Below are 16230 nucleotides of genomic sequence, written 5' to 3'. Positions count from 1 at the left end.
AAATATTTCCTGGATATCTTGAGGACTCTGTTGAAGACCTCGGTGACTCCAGTGCGAACTGTAATGGAAGATACATAACTCTTCCATGACTTCCGCTAAGCCCTCTTTAAGGTGTGGCGCGCGCGGGCACGCTCTTATCGAAAAAACTGCAAGCAATGGACATCCCCACGATGTCCTCGATGAGAAAAGGAAGTACGCTTTTTTTTCGAATAGCCGCAGTACAATCTGCATTCCAAGCAGGGAACAGGACGTTTAGGATTGATTGACTGATGTTGTGGAGCCGCAACATCGTGACCATATGGAGCTACTATGAAACTTTAGAAGCAGCAGATTGGTTAAAATATTCATACAAAAAAAAAAAAAATAAATAAATATGTGACGGTTAAAATATAAAAAATCACACATAAAAAAAAAATGTACCCATATAAAGAAAATGGGATGAACTATGAAAAACTTAAGTGATAAAAAAAAAATGAGAGGGTTAATATTTCAATGTATTAAGTAATTTGATTTGATTTAAAGTGAGGGGGTACTGATCCGATTGACCTAGACCACTATCCTTGCCGTTGTTCCTTTTGTACCCAAAGCTTTGATCCTACTGACCCAAAGACACTGACCCCACTAACCCAAATATTTGGCGTTGTTCCTTACTTACCCAAAACACTAACCCCACTGACCCAGGCCCTAAGACCCAACATTGTTCATTATGTATCTCCATGCTCTTCCAGTGCAAGGATAAAGTCCTACCCAAAACTATATGACATAAAATAAACAGAAGAACAGTTAAAAGTTAATCTATAATTTCTTTAAAAGACCAGCCTTCTCCACAAGTATATGAGCCTCATGTCCCAGGGAGAGAGCCAAGTATCAACGACATCCGGAAAATCCCATCCTCATCGCGACAACGGAAAAGATATCGCTGCCGCAGCTCCACCAGATTGGACACTCCACTAGAAAGTGTCGCACTGTAAGGGGAACTAAGCAGTCATCACAAAATGGTTGGCTCTTTCGGAATATGAGGTAACCATGAGTAAGATGTGTATGACCCATCCAGAGACGGGCCTGTGGAATCTTTGAACGGCGCTTGCACATGGAAATACGTCCATAGACTTAAAGTTACAAAAGTTATCTCACCCATCTTAGTGATGACAATCAAATCCTTCACCTAACCTGCCAACTGGCGAGAATTGTCACCCTTATATCGGAGTATAAGTCATGAAAGGCAATGGGGGGTTGGAAAGACCAGCCCGAGTTGCCGCCTTTTTAGCCAGGCCTTCTCATTCCCCTGAACTTCAGCATGTGCAGGGACCCAGCAAAATCTGACGTGGTATCATCTACGCTGTTACAGGTAGATCCATTTAAGAATCGATAAAACAAGTGGGTGAAGGAAAGAAAGGATAAAGTGATGAACAGGGGAAAGAACACTGCGAGAATTTTCAAAGATGAGGTGGGAAGAGTAAAATAGCTCTTAGAGCTAAAATATTAGCAGACATCTCTGCTGTAAAAAAAAAAAAAAAGGATGCAACGCCGGACTACTGCCTCGAGAGAATGAAGGAAAGATAACCCCAAATCCGACTCCACCTTTGGATTTTTAGCCGTCCGTAAATACGGGGATGGAATCTAAATGTGTTGAATAGTGTTCCAAGAATAATGCATGGGACTCAAAATCCGGTAATAAGTTTTTATTAGTGATAGTAGACCCACAGACAGAAATGTCTGGGAATTGCTAGTAACCAACTCTAGGATATCTACAGCTACGTACGAAAACGGAAGGAACATATAATGCCACCATAGCAGATATATAATTGAGGACGTGGGAGACTCCCACACAAAAGACTGGATCGGTAAGACGTTGGACTTTATACCAACACCTCAACACCAAGGACTGGTGATGCAAGTCCAGTGGAAGTACACCAGCATCCGCCAGTAAACTGGGGATTGGGGGTGAGCGGAACACACCAGTTGTCAGACAAACACCGCATGGTATACCGAGTCTAACACAGGAAGCCGAGCCTCAGTAGCAGAGCAATAAACCTCACAACCATTCTCCAATTTATAAAGAATAAAAGTTTAGTGCAAGAGAAAGAGGGTCTGTCTATCAGCTCCCAAAGAGGTATGAGCCAAGACCCTAAAGAGTGAAAGCGCCTTCTTACATGATGCCTTAATATAGCTAAGGTGGGATATCCAAGTCAGACGTCTGACAAATACAAGTCTCAGGAAAGGAGTTTTCTCCGCACAAGAGATTCTTCGATCATATATATATACAAATCTGTTTCAGGGTAAACACCACGAAGGCGGCAAAAATGTATGACCACAACCTTCGAAGCCGAGAAACGAAATCTCCGTGTTGCAGCCCAATGAGAAATCCTATCAATTGCTAACTGCATCTTCCTCTCAATCAAAGGCATCTGCACTGCAGAAAAGGGGATCAAGTCATCGACATACAATCTACGACGAACTCCTGGAAGCACACCAATGACACAGTTTATAGACACAGCGAAAAGTGACACTGAGTATACTTTGCGACACACTATCCTCAAGTGGGCGAACTTCAGACAGAACGCCGCCAAACCGTAATCGTAAGAAAACGATGAGATAAAGACTGCTGTATAAAAATAGAGTCGGCCACGGAGACTGAACTCGAACAGACTGAGTAAAATACCGTGGCACTAAGCCGTTTCGTATGCTTTCCCCAAATAAAAAAAAATATTGTAATCTGATGTTTTTTTACTAGCAAATGGTTCACATATAGAAGAAACATCAGAGGTGAAGCTCATTTTCCTAAAACCATTTTGGACAGGCAACAAGTAATTGCCTCTCTCCAAGTACCATATAAGCCTGACATTTACCATCTTTTCCAGCAAGTAACAAATACATGAGGTTAAGGAAATTGGTCGATAATTGTTTGCTAAGTGATGATCTTTTCAGGATGGAAAATCACCGGTATTCCAAATAAAGTTATATACGTCAAGTAAAAAGGTAATAAGCTTCATCATATGGCGCAAAAAGGAATACGGAATCTATCGTCAATAGAAAAAAATGCTTAAACATTTACCACTTCACAACCTTTCATCTGATCGCCAGTATGGCTTCCGTCAAGATCGCTCTACTGGTGATCTTTATTGAGACCTTTCTATACCTAATGACTAAAAGGATACAGGGGATGAAGAGTATTCCTTACGAGGCGAGGGTGAAGCTGTTAAATTTACATTCTTTAGAGAGACGTAGGTTAAGAGGGGACCTGATAGAAGTCTTTAAGTGGTATAAGGGTTTTAACAAGGGAGATGTAAGCAAAATTCTTAGGATCAGCAACCAGGGTAGAACAAGAAATAACGGGTTCAAGCTAGAAAAATTTAGGTTTAGGAAGGAGATAGGAAAAAATTGGTTCTCAAATAGAGTGGTAGATGAGTGGAACGGACTCAGTAATCGTGTAGTTAGTGCTAGGACACTAGAGAGCTTTAAGAGAAGATTAGACAAGTTTATGGAGGGGGATAGCAGATGGAAATAGGTAGGTGTGTTTCATACAGGGACTGCCACGTGTAAGCCTGGTCGCTTCTTGCAGCTTCCCTTATTTCTTATGTTCTTATGTACCGAGTCCTGGTAATTTCTTTTAGAGATTTTGGTAAAACTTTTGCTGTTGCTTTAGACATATCAAAAGCTATTGATAGAGTCTAGAACAAAGCTTTGATTTCCAAACTACCCTCCTACGGCTTCTGTCCCTCTCTCTGTAACTTCATCTCAAGTTTCTTTTCTGACCGTTTTATTCATCATGTGGTAGACGGTCACTGCTCTTCTCCTAAATCTATTAACAGTTGTGTTCCTCATGGTTCTGTCCTGTCATCCACTCTCTTTCTATTATTCATCTATGATCTTCTAAACCAAACTTCTTGTCCTATCCATTCATACGTTGACGATACCACCCTCCAGAAGGTAAACAGTTCACGCAGGGAAGCCACAGAATGCCTGACTTCCGATCTCTCAAACATTTCTGATTGGGGCAGATCAAACTCAATTCCTCCATCTATCAACTCGACACAACCTTCCAGACAACTATCCTCTCAGATTCAATGACACTCAACTGTCCCCCTCTTCTACACTGAACATCCTCGGTCTGTCCTTTACTAATAATCTAAACTGGAAACTTCACATCTCATCTCTAGTTAGAACATCTATGAAGTTAGGCGTTCTGAGACGTTTCCTCCAGTTTCTTCATCCTTCCAGCTAGTAACTATGTACAGAATCCTCATCCGAGTATGTATGAAGTAAAAAGTATGCTTCATATGTCTAGGGCGGTTCCACTCATACCGGTCTTCTAGACAGGGTGGAATCAAAAACTTTTCGTCAGTCTCCCAAACGCATCCGAACGCAGCATTTCGAACGACGAAATCTATTAATTTAGAAGATGTATATATTTTTCTTTCGCATAGGAACACTTTGGTACGTTTTAATATTTCTAACACAATCAACCAGTACTGTACTAGATCTTTCGAAGATCCCACAACTTATAAATTGAACGAACTCTGTCCTACCCCCAAGAGATTCCACTCCCATGCGTCTGCTTGCGCTAATAATAATAATGATAATGAATTATTTAATTAATTGATTAAAATGCATGCGACCAATCACAAACGGAGCTACAGATTAACACACACCAACACCCATCGATCATCCTGGCCACCGAAGTGCACATTATATAGATGTTGCGGATACATTTTACACATTACAGACTACAGAGCTTGACCAGCTGAATGAATGAATGAATCCATATTTACTAATATTGTAAAATTAAACTTTTTAAAATTTTACATAACCTAACAAGATGAGAGAGAGAGAGAGAGAGAGAGAGAGAGAGAGAGAGAGAGAGAGAGAGAGAGAGAGAGAGAGAGAGAGAGAGAGAGAGTCTGTGTGTGAGCGTGAGTGAGTGAGTGAGTGAGTGTGTGTGTGTGCGTGTGTGTGTGTGTGTGTGTGTGTGTGTGTGTGTAACTGAGTGTGCTGGTGTGAGAATGTGTGTGTATATGTATGCATGGATATTAAAAACATAAGTGCATTTGTATTATGCATGTCTGTGTACGTTAGGCGTTGCTCCCTCCCATGGTTCACAAGAAAAAAATAATAAATGGTTTGTCCATAAATTTGTAATGTTGCGGCGCCTTATGTTAAATCAATGAAATCAACCTTAAATCAGCACCATACTACGTATTTGTGTGGCTGATCACACTACTTATGTGGTTGTATAACAGAGAGGGTTGGTCCTTCGGGTGAAGTGCTTTCCCACGAGACGAACTTGAGGCAGGGAGATGGACAATATTCCATCCTCCCTTATCAAACGGTCGTAGAGCAATGGGGTTCCGCCAGGCTTCGGTTCCCTTAACAGCCTAACTAATCCGGAGTTCTCCTGCTCTTTCGGGTTCTCTGTACCGCTCGGTTGGGGGCCGTCGGTGTGATTTGCTGAGTCCAGCGCCAAACCCACTTGTAGCCTGGCCTACAGTAGTCACGCTGGCGTTTCCGGGATGACAGCCCGCGGGGGGGACGGCAGCACTCTTCCTGTCAAAAGCCCAGTGGGTTCATGGGGTACACGGTGCGGATGCGGTACCAATCCTCCCCAGGTTGGAGGGACGGGCATAGAGCTTGTGTGTCCGTTCCGAAGGCCTGAGCCGCTCTCGCAAAAGGTGTTACGCTTGCTAATGATGTTTCATACTGCGACGGGCCTTGTGGGAGGTAGCCAACCGCCTGGTCTGAGGGTGGCGTCCTCAGCTGGAATCCTATCGGGTGACAGCTTGTTAGGTAGGTTTCGCATCGCAAATGCCAGCTGAAAGGACGGTGGGGTGAGTAGTGCTGGGTTTAACCCGCTACCCTGTCGTTCCCCCCCAAGGGGGGGATTGTTCTTCCGCCTAGTACGGCGCTTCTTGTCCAAGAGCGGGAACGGCGGTGGGACAAAATAGTGACTCAATTAAGGTAGAGGAGTCGATAAGACGAAAAGTTTTTGAATTTGCCTGTCTAAAAGAACGGTTTGAATGAAATCCCCCTATACATGTGAAACACATACTCCATACATGGACGGATAAGGCCCCTGTGCAGAGTTACCTGACTTCATAGAAGCTATTTTATCTAGAGATGAGATGTTAAGTTTCCAGTTTAGATTATATATTTAGATATAAGAACAGACCGAGAATGTTCAGTGTGGAAGAGAGGGACAGTTGAGTGTCACTGAAGAAGAGTGCACAATTGTCTGGAAGGCTGTGTCGAATTGATAAATGGAGAAATTTAATTTTTGAGGCATTGTCTAATGCCAAGTTTGCTCCCTCTCAATCAGAAATTTTTTAGACATCATAAGTCAGGCGTTTTCAGGCTTCCCTGCGTGAACTGTTTACTTCCTGAAGGGTTGGACGTCGACGAAAAGACGTGGAAAGGGCAGGGTGGTATCATCAACGTAAGAGTGGATAAATTTGGTTTAGAAGATCATTGATGAAAAATAGGAAGAGAGTGGGTGACAGGACAGATCCCTGAGCAACATTACTGTTAGATGTTTAAGAATCTTCCTGTTGAGAATAGATTAAAAAACTATAGATAGATAGGATATTAAAGTAATGGTTTGAGGGATTAGGACGGTCACCCTTTTTAGGAGTGGCCTGAATAAAGGCAAATTTTCAACAAGAAAGAATGGTAGATGTTGATAGAGTTGAAAGAGTTTGACCAGGCAAGAAGCAAGCACAGAGACACAGTTTCGAAGAACAATAGGTGTGACCCCATCAGGTCTATAATCATACCGATGATTTAGGCCAGCGAAGGCATAAAAAAACATCACTACGAAGTATTATAATAGGTAGCATGAAGTAATGAGAGGTTGGTGGAGAAGGAGAAACAAGCGCTAAATCATCCAAGGTAAAGTTTTTAGCAAAGGTTTGAGCGAAGAGTTCAGAAATGGATGGGACGGCAGTGGTGCCATCAAGTTGAAATAAAGGAGTGAAAGATGAAGAAACAAAGTTATCGAAGATGCTTTTGACTGGGTACCAGAAGTCATGAGGAGAGTTAGATCTTGAAACATTTTGACACATTTTATTAATTAATTAAACGATAATTACTCACAGTGAGGACTAAAGCATTGGATCAGGTAATGCTGTGAACTTATCATTAAATCCAGCTGTGACCTCACTGAACGTTTCCCTTTGTGTCTCAAAACACAAGAGGGCAGTCATAGCCTGCCTTCTAAAGACAACTCACTTCCTTCACACAAAACTACATGCACCTAATTACAGACACACCCTTTATTCAAGATTCAAATTATCATGGCGACTTCACCCATCTGGAAAAAAGGACCATAAATTTCACCAGGTCGGACTACTCTTCTGGTATCGACCATAAGTGTCTTGACACCCCTCTCATCTTTTTCTTCATTAACTTATGCAACATTCGCGCTCTAAGATCTAATTTTCAATTTGTAGAACGCCACCTCTCCTCTACTAAACCTATCTCACTATATAATAGGTGGCTAAGACAATTCAAAGTAGACTCTTTTCTGTTCCCTCCTATTTTCTCTATCTTCATTTTCAATCCAAAGTCTATGTGTGCAACGACTTAACCTGCTCTCGTTCCCACGCTATTGAATCTTCCGAGTTTTCCACCATTTGGCTACGATTACAGAGTCACTCTCAAGCTAAATTTATTTACGCTGTATATGTCTCACCTAACTCCTCTGACTATAAGAAATTTTTGACTAATTCAGTATCTTCCAAGGTGGAGCACATTCTGACTCTCTTCCCTTTTTGCAGAGATCTACATTCTTGGAGGTTTACACGTTCACCACCAGCTTTGGCTTTCTTCTCCCTTCACTGATAATGCTGGTAAACTAGCATTTAACTTGTTATCCTCCACGACCTAGAGCAACTGGTGCAACACCCTACTCTTATTCCTAACAATCTTGGAGATACGCCCAACAGTCTTCATGTTTTCCTAACCTCTAATCCTTTTGCTTATGCTGTTACCCTATTTTCTCCGTTGGGCTCCTCCGATCATAATATCACATTTGAATCTTGTCCTTGCACTCCAATCCCTCCTCAGCATCCCTCAAAGTGGAAATGCCTCAGGCGATTTGCCTCTACTAATCTGGGGGACGTGAGGACGTATTATGCTGATTTTCCTTGCAATGACTTCTGTTTCCGTCTCTGCATGCTGAGTACACAATAGAGATGATAGTGTCTGGCATGGGGGCGTACATTCCTCACTCTTTCTCTCGACCTAAACCTTCCGGACCTTGGTTTAACACAGCCTGTTCTCGTGCTATACATGATAGAAAAGTGGCCCACAAAAGGTAATTGAGCCTTCCATCATCTGAATCTCAGGCGATTTATATTTAGGCCCGGAATCATGCCAAGTTTGTTTTTCAACTTGCTAAAAACTCCTTTCATTAATAGAATGTGTCAAAATTTTTCACGGTCTAACTCCCCTCGTGACTTCTGGCACCTAGGCAATAGCATCTCCTATAACTTTGTTTCTTCATATTTCCCTCCTTTATTTCAGCCTGATGGCACCACCGCCATCTCTTCTATTTCTAAAGCTGGATTCTTCGCTCAAACCTTTGCTAAAAACTCTATCTTGAATAATTCAGGGTTTGTTCCTCCTTCTCCTGCAACCTCTGACTACTTCATGCTACTTATTAAAATCCCTCGTAGTGATGTTTTCCATGACCTCGCTGGCCTAAACTCTCGGAAGGCTTATGGACGTGACGGGATCCCTCCTGTTATTCTCCAGAACTGTGTCTCCGTGCTTGCACCTTGTCCAGTCAAACTCTTTCAACTCTGTCTATCAGCATCTACCTCTCCTTCTTGCTGGAAATTTGCCTGCATTTAGCCTGTTCTTAAAAAGAGTGACCGTTCTAATACTTCAAACTACCGTCCTATTGCTTTAATTTCCTGCTTATCCAAAGTTTTTGAATCTATCCTCAACAGGCAGATTCTAAAACATCTATCATTTCACCACTATAGGTTCCGTCAAGGCTGCTCTATTGGTGATCTTCTAGCTTCCCTTAGTGAGTCTTAGCCATCATCTTTTAGAGATTTTGGTGAAACTTTTGCTGTTGCCTTAGCTATATCAAAAGCTTTTTGAAAGAGTTTAGCACAAAGCATTGATATCCAAACTACCCATCTAGGGCTTCTATTCTTCTCTCTGTAACTTCATCTCAAGTTTCCTTTCTGACGGCTCTACGGTAGAGAGTCCCTGTTCTTCTAAATCTACCCTTCTCTCTGTAACTTCATGTCAAGTTTCCGTTCTGACTGTTCTATTGCCGTTGTGGTAGACGGTCACCGTTCTCTTAAGTCCATTAACAGTGGTGTTTCTCTGGCTTCTGTCCTGTCACCCACTCTCTTCCTATTATTCATCAAAGATCTTATCAACCAAAGTTATTGTTCTATCCATTCCTAGGCCGATGATACCACCCTGCAATTTTTCACTTCTTTTCGACGACGTTTAACCCTTCAAGGAAGTAAACAATTCACGCAGGGAAACCACATAACGTCTGACTTCTGATGTCTCTAAAATTTCTGACTGGGGGAGAGCAAACTTAGCATTGGTCAATGTTTCAAAAATTCAATTCCTCCATCACTGAGCTCGACACAACATTCCAGACAATAACCCACTCTTCTTGAATGACACTCAATTGTCCCTCTCTCCTACATTGGACATCCTCCGTCTGTTGTTTATTTATAATATAAACTGGAAACTTAACATCTCATCTCTAGCTAAAACAGCTTCTATGAAGTTAGGTGTTCTGTGCAGTCTTCGCCAGTTTTTTTTCTCTCAGCCTCTTTCTCACCCACCTGCTAACTTTGTACTGGTCCTTATCCGTCCATGTATGGAATATTCTTTAGATTTATGGGGGGAGTTCATTCATACCGTTCTTTTAGACAGGGTGGAATCAAAAGCTTTTCGTCTTATCAACCCCTCTCCTCTAACTGACAGTCTTCAGCTTCTTTTTTTCGCTGCAATGATGCATCTCTTGCTATTCTCTAACGGTATTTTCATGCCAACTACTCTTCTGAACTTGCTAACTGCACGCCTCTCCTCCCGCGACCTCGCTGCATAAGACTTTCTTCTTTCTCTCATCTCTATTCTGTCCACCTCTCTAATGCAAGAATTAACCAATATTCTCGATCATTCAACCCCTTTTCTGATAAACTCTGGAACTCCCTTCCTGGTTTTGTATTTTCCTCCTTCCAATGACTTGAACTCTCAAGAGGGAAGTTTCAAGACAATTATTCTTTATTTTTTTACTAACGCTTACGACATATATGAGAACGGGCACCTCAGCGGGCCTTTGTTTTCTTTGTTGCAATTTATGTTGGCCTAGGACGATGCCCTTCCTAAAAAACTACGAAAATACACACACACACACACACACACATATATATATATATATATATATATATATATATATATATATATATATATATATATATATATATATATATATATATATATATATATATATATATATATATATATATATATATATATATATATATATATATATATATATATATATATATATATATATATATATATATATATATATATATATATATATATATATATATATATATATATATATATATATATATATATATATATATATATATATATATATATTCACTGTGTTTCCCTGACACCACCTTTGCATTTATCTAGAAGCTTTGAAGAAAAAAACATATATATATATATATATATATATATATATATATATATATATATATATATATATATATATATATATATGTATATAAATAAATAAATATATATATATATATATATATATATATATATATATATATATATATATATATATATATATATATATATATATATATATATATATATATATATATATAATACAAGAAATTTTAGTGATGTGTTTGCAAATGTTACATGTACATATTTTGCAGATACGGATACCGATTTCTACAAAACAAAAGATGCCAATATGAAATGATAGTATCTTGAAGGATGTGAATGAGGATGTGTTTATGATTTAGGTACGAATTCACTATATAACATCAAATATTGCCTGATGACATCTGTTATACAGCCACACAAGTTTTGTGATCAGCCACACAAAAAACGTAGTATGGTGTTGAATGAAGATTGATTTCATTGATTTGACATAAGGCGTTGCAACATTATGAATTTAAGAACAAATAATTTTTTTTTTCTTTCTTGTGAACCATATGATGGAGTAGGGTCTGACATACAAAGGCATTCATAATACAAATGCACTTATGTTTTTAATATCCATGAACACATATACACTCACATTTTCACACCAGCACACGCAGTTACTCTCTCTCTCTCTCTCTCTCTCTCTCTCTCTCTCTCTCTCTCTCTCTCTCTCTCTCTCTCTCTCTCTCTCTCTCTCTCTCTCTGCCATGTTGTTAGGTTATGTAAAATTGAAAAAAAATTCACAAGATAAGTGAACATGCATCCATTTGCTCATTCACCTGTTCAAGCTCTGTAGTCTGTGATACATAAAATGTATCTGGAAAAAAATAAATAAGTAAAAAAAAAAAAAAGAAAAGAAAAAAAAAGAAAAAAAAAAAAAAAAATATATATATATATATATATATATATATATATATATATATATATATATATATATATATATATATATATATATATATATATATATATATATATATATATATATATATATATATATATATATATATATATATATATATATATATATATATATATATGAGTTGCTGTGTAATAATTTGCAGCTCCGGGTGTGATTGGTCGTGAATTATCATTATCATTATATATATATATATATATATATATATATATATATATATATATATATATATATATATATATATATATATATATATATATATATATATATATATATATATATATATATATATATATATATATATATATATATATATATATATATATGTATATATATATATATATATATATATTTTTTTTTTTATCAAAGGTGATTCCAGAACGTAAGCAGACGCATGCGAGTGGAATCTCTTGTGGGTGGGGCATAATTCGTTGCTTTTATAAGTCGTGGGATCCTTGAAAGATCTAGTACTGGTCGACTACTGGTTCAGGAAGACAGCAAAATTACTTTCCGATGAAAGAAGGTAATATTCTTAAATGTAACATACTGGCCCGCTTTTTTAATCGTGGTGTTAGTATTTATTAATACCAGTGCAGTCTTTTTCGCGTTTTTAAGAACTTTTCCAACCCCGTGCTTCGGGTTAGGTCCACCAAATCCCACGAAATCGTACTTGAAATGTTGCGGAAAACTAGCCCTCCCCAACATCAAACCCCAGTGATATTTACCAGTCCTATGCAACGAAAAGTTATGTTAGAAATATTGAAATGTTATAAAGTGTTCCTATGCAAAAAAAAAATATATATATATATATATATATATATATATATATATATATATATATATATATATATATATATATATATATATATATATATATATATATATATATATATATATATATATATATATATATATAATAGATTTCGTCGTTCGAAATGCCGCGTTCGGGTGCGTTTTTTGGAGACTGGGTTTGGAGCCGAGAGTGATGGTTTGTTTTCGGACAGCGTCCACTGTCAGTCGCGGTATTATTTTACTATTTACTATGGCTTTTCTCACCCTTATTAGATAGAGCTTCTCATTCTGAATAATTTTAACACAATATATCCACTGCAAATTATTTATGTATAATGCTGACAGCAATTTTTATACGTTTAGTTGAGTTAGGTTTAATTTAGTTATGGAGGGATATATTTGAATGATATTGTTTTTAGAGGAAACTCGATCATCATTCCTTATTATCTGGGTAAAAAGATATCAGCAATATTATTGTAATTCCCATTTATCAAGTATTATGAAACCTCCCACTCGTGTCTTGGATGGTGTTTCCGTTGGCCTTGGCATAGGTGCGTGCAATTAAAAATTTTAAAGTGACTAGATGGATTTTCACGTTTCTTTTGATACTGTACACAAAGGAATAGCTCACGCGTCTCCATATATATATATATATATATATATATATATATATATATATATATATATATATATATATATATATATATATATATATATATATATATTTATATATTTTATTTTATTTTTTTATGCAGGAAGGACATTGGCCAAGGGCAACAAAAATCTAATAAAAAAATGCCCACTGAAATGCCAGTCCCATAAAAGGGTCAAAGCAGTGGTCAAAAATTGGTGGATAAGTGTCTTGAAACCTCCCTCTTGAAGGAATTCAAGTCATAGGAAGGTGGAAATACAGAAGCAGGCAGGGAGTTCCAGAGTTTACCAGAGAAAGGGATGAATGATTGAGAATACTGGTTAACTCTTGCATTAAAGAGGTGGACAGAATAGGGGTGAGAGAAAGAAGAAAGTCTTGTGCAGCGAGGCCGCGGAAGGAGGGGTGGCATGCAGTTAGCAAGATCAGAAGAGCAGTTAGCATGAAAATAGCGGTAGAAGACAGCTAGACATGCAACATTGCGGCGGTGAGAGAGAGGCTGAAGACATTCAGTTAGAGGAGAGGAGTTGATGAGACACAAAAATTTTTGATTCCACCCTGTCTAGAAGAGCAGTATGTGTGGAACCCCCCACATATGTGAAGCATACTCCATACATGGACGGATAAGGCCCTTGTACAGAGTTAGCAGCTGGGGGGCGTGAGAAAAACTGGCGGAGACGTCTCAGAACACCTAACTTCATAGAAACTGCTTTAGCTAGAGATGAGATGTGAAGTTTCCAGTTCAGATTATAAGTAAAGGACAGACCGAGGATGTTCATTGTAGAAGAGGGGGACAGTTGAGTGTCATTGAAGAAGAGGGGAGAGTTGTCTGGAAAGTTGTGTCGAGTTAATAGATAGAGGAATTGAGTTTTTGAGGCATTGAACAATACCAAGTTTGCTCTGCCCCAATCAGAAATTTTAGAAAGATCAGAATACAGGCGTTCTGTGGCTTCCCTGCGTGATATGTTTACCTCCTGAAGGGTTGAACGTCTATGAAAAGACGTGGAAAAGTGCAGGGTGGTATCATCAGCGTAGGAGTGGATAGGACAAGAAGTTTGGTTTAGAAGATCATTAATGAATAATAAGAAGAGAGTGGGTGACAGGACAGAACCCTGAGGAACACCACTGTTAATAGATTTAGAAGAACAGTTACCGTCTACCACAGCAGCAATAGAACGGTCAGAAAGGAAACTTGAGATGAAGTTACAGAGAGAAGGATAGAAACCGTAGGAGGGTAGTTTGGAAATCAAAGCTTTGTGCCAGACTCTATCAAAAGCTTTTGATATGTCCAAGGCAACAGCAAAAGTTTCACCAAAATCTCTAAAAGAGGATGACCAAGACTCACTAAGGAAAGCCAGAAGATCACCAGTAGAGCGGCCTTGACGGAAACCATACTGGCGATCAGATAGAAGGTTGTGAAGTGATAGATGTTTAAGAATCTTCCTGTTGAGGATAGATTCAAAAACTTTAGATAGGCAGGAAATTAAAGCAATAGGACGGTAGTTTGATGGATTAGAACGGTCACCCTTTTTAGGAACAGGTTGAATGTGGGCAAACTTCCAGCAAGAAGGAAAGGTAGATGTTGACAGACAGAGCTGAAAGAGTTTGACTAGGCAAGGTGCAAGCACGGAGGCACAGTTTCGGAGAACAATAGGAGGGACCCCATCAGGTCCATAAGCCTTCCGAGGGTTTAGGCCAGCGAGGGCATGGAAAACATCATTGCGAAGAATTTTAATAGGTGGCATGAAGTAGTCAGAGGGTGGAGGAGAGGGAGGAACAAGCCCAGAATCGTCCAAGATAGAGTTTTAGCAAAGGTTTGAGCAAAGAGTTCAGCTTTAGAAATAGATGTGATAGCAGTGGTGCCATCTGGTTGAAATAGAGGAGGGAAACAAGAAGAAGCAAAGTTATTGGAGATATTTTTGGCTAGATGCCAGAAATCACGAGGGGAGTTAGATCTTGAAAGGTTTTGACATTTTCTCTTATTGAAGGAGTTTTTGGCTAGTTGGAGAACAGACTTGGCATGGTTCCGGGCAGAAATATAAAGTGCATGAGATTCTGGTGATGGAAGGCTTAAGTACCTTTTGTGGGCCACCTCTCTATCATGTATAGCAAGAGAACAAGCTGTGTTAAACCAAGGTTTAGAAGGTTTAGGACGAGAAAAAGAGTGAGGAATGTATGCCTCCATGCCAGACACTTTCACCTCTGTTATGCGCTCAGCACACAAAGACGGGTCTCTGACATGGAAGCAGTAGTCATTCCAAGGAAAATCACCAAAATACCTCCTCAGGTCCCCCCAACTAGCAGAGGCAAAACGCCAGAGGCACCTTCGCTTAGGGGGATCCTGAGGAGGGATTGGAGTGATAAGACAAGATAAAGATATGAGATTGTGATCGGAGGAGCCCAACAGAGAAGAAAGGGTGACAGCATAAGCAGAAGGATTAGAGGTCAGGAAAAGGTCAAGAATGTTGGGCGTATCTCCAAGACGATCATGAATACGAGTAGGGTGTTGCACCAATTGCTCTAGGTCATGGAGGATAGCAAAATTGTAGGCTAGTTCACCAGGATGGTCAGTGAAGGGAGAGGAAAATCAAAGCTGATGGTGAACATTGAAGTCTCCAAGAATGGAGATATCTGCAAAAGGGAAGAATGTGCTCCACTTTGGAAGTTAAGTAGTCAAAGAATTTCTTATAGTCAGAGGAGTTAGGTGAGAGGTATACAGCACAGATAAATTTAGTATGAGAGTGACTCTGTAGTCGTAGCCAGATGGTGAAAAACTTGGAAGATTCAAGAGCGTGGGCACGAGAGCAGGTTAAGTCATTGCGCACATAAACGCAGCATCCAGCTTTGGGTCGAAAATGATGATAGAGAAAGTAGGAGGGAACAGAAAAGGGGCTACTGTCAGTTGCCTCAGACACCTGAGTTTCAGTGAGAAAAAGAAGATGAGGTTTAGAAGAGGAGAGGTGGTGTTCTACAGATTGAAAATTAGATCTTAGACCGCGAATGTTGCAGAAGTTAATGAAGAAGAAGTTGAGGGGGGTGTCAAGACACTTAGGGTCGTCGACAGAAAGGCAGTCCGACCTGGGGACATTTATGGTCCCCTCCCCAGATGGGGACTCCGAGGCTGGTGTAGGAGTCGCCATGATGATTTTAAAATTTTTGAGTGAAG

Source organism: Scylla paramamosain, chromosome 26 (genome assembly GCF_035594125.1).
Source record: "Scylla paramamosain isolate STU-SP2022 chromosome 26, ASM3559412v1, whole genome shotgun sequence".
Taxonomy (NCBI): domain Eukaryota; kingdom Metazoa; phylum Arthropoda; class Malacostraca; order Decapoda; family Portunidae; genus Scylla; species Scylla paramamosain.
The sequence above is the reverse complement of the archived record's forward strand: the minus strand, read 5'-3'. Positions refer to the sequence as shown.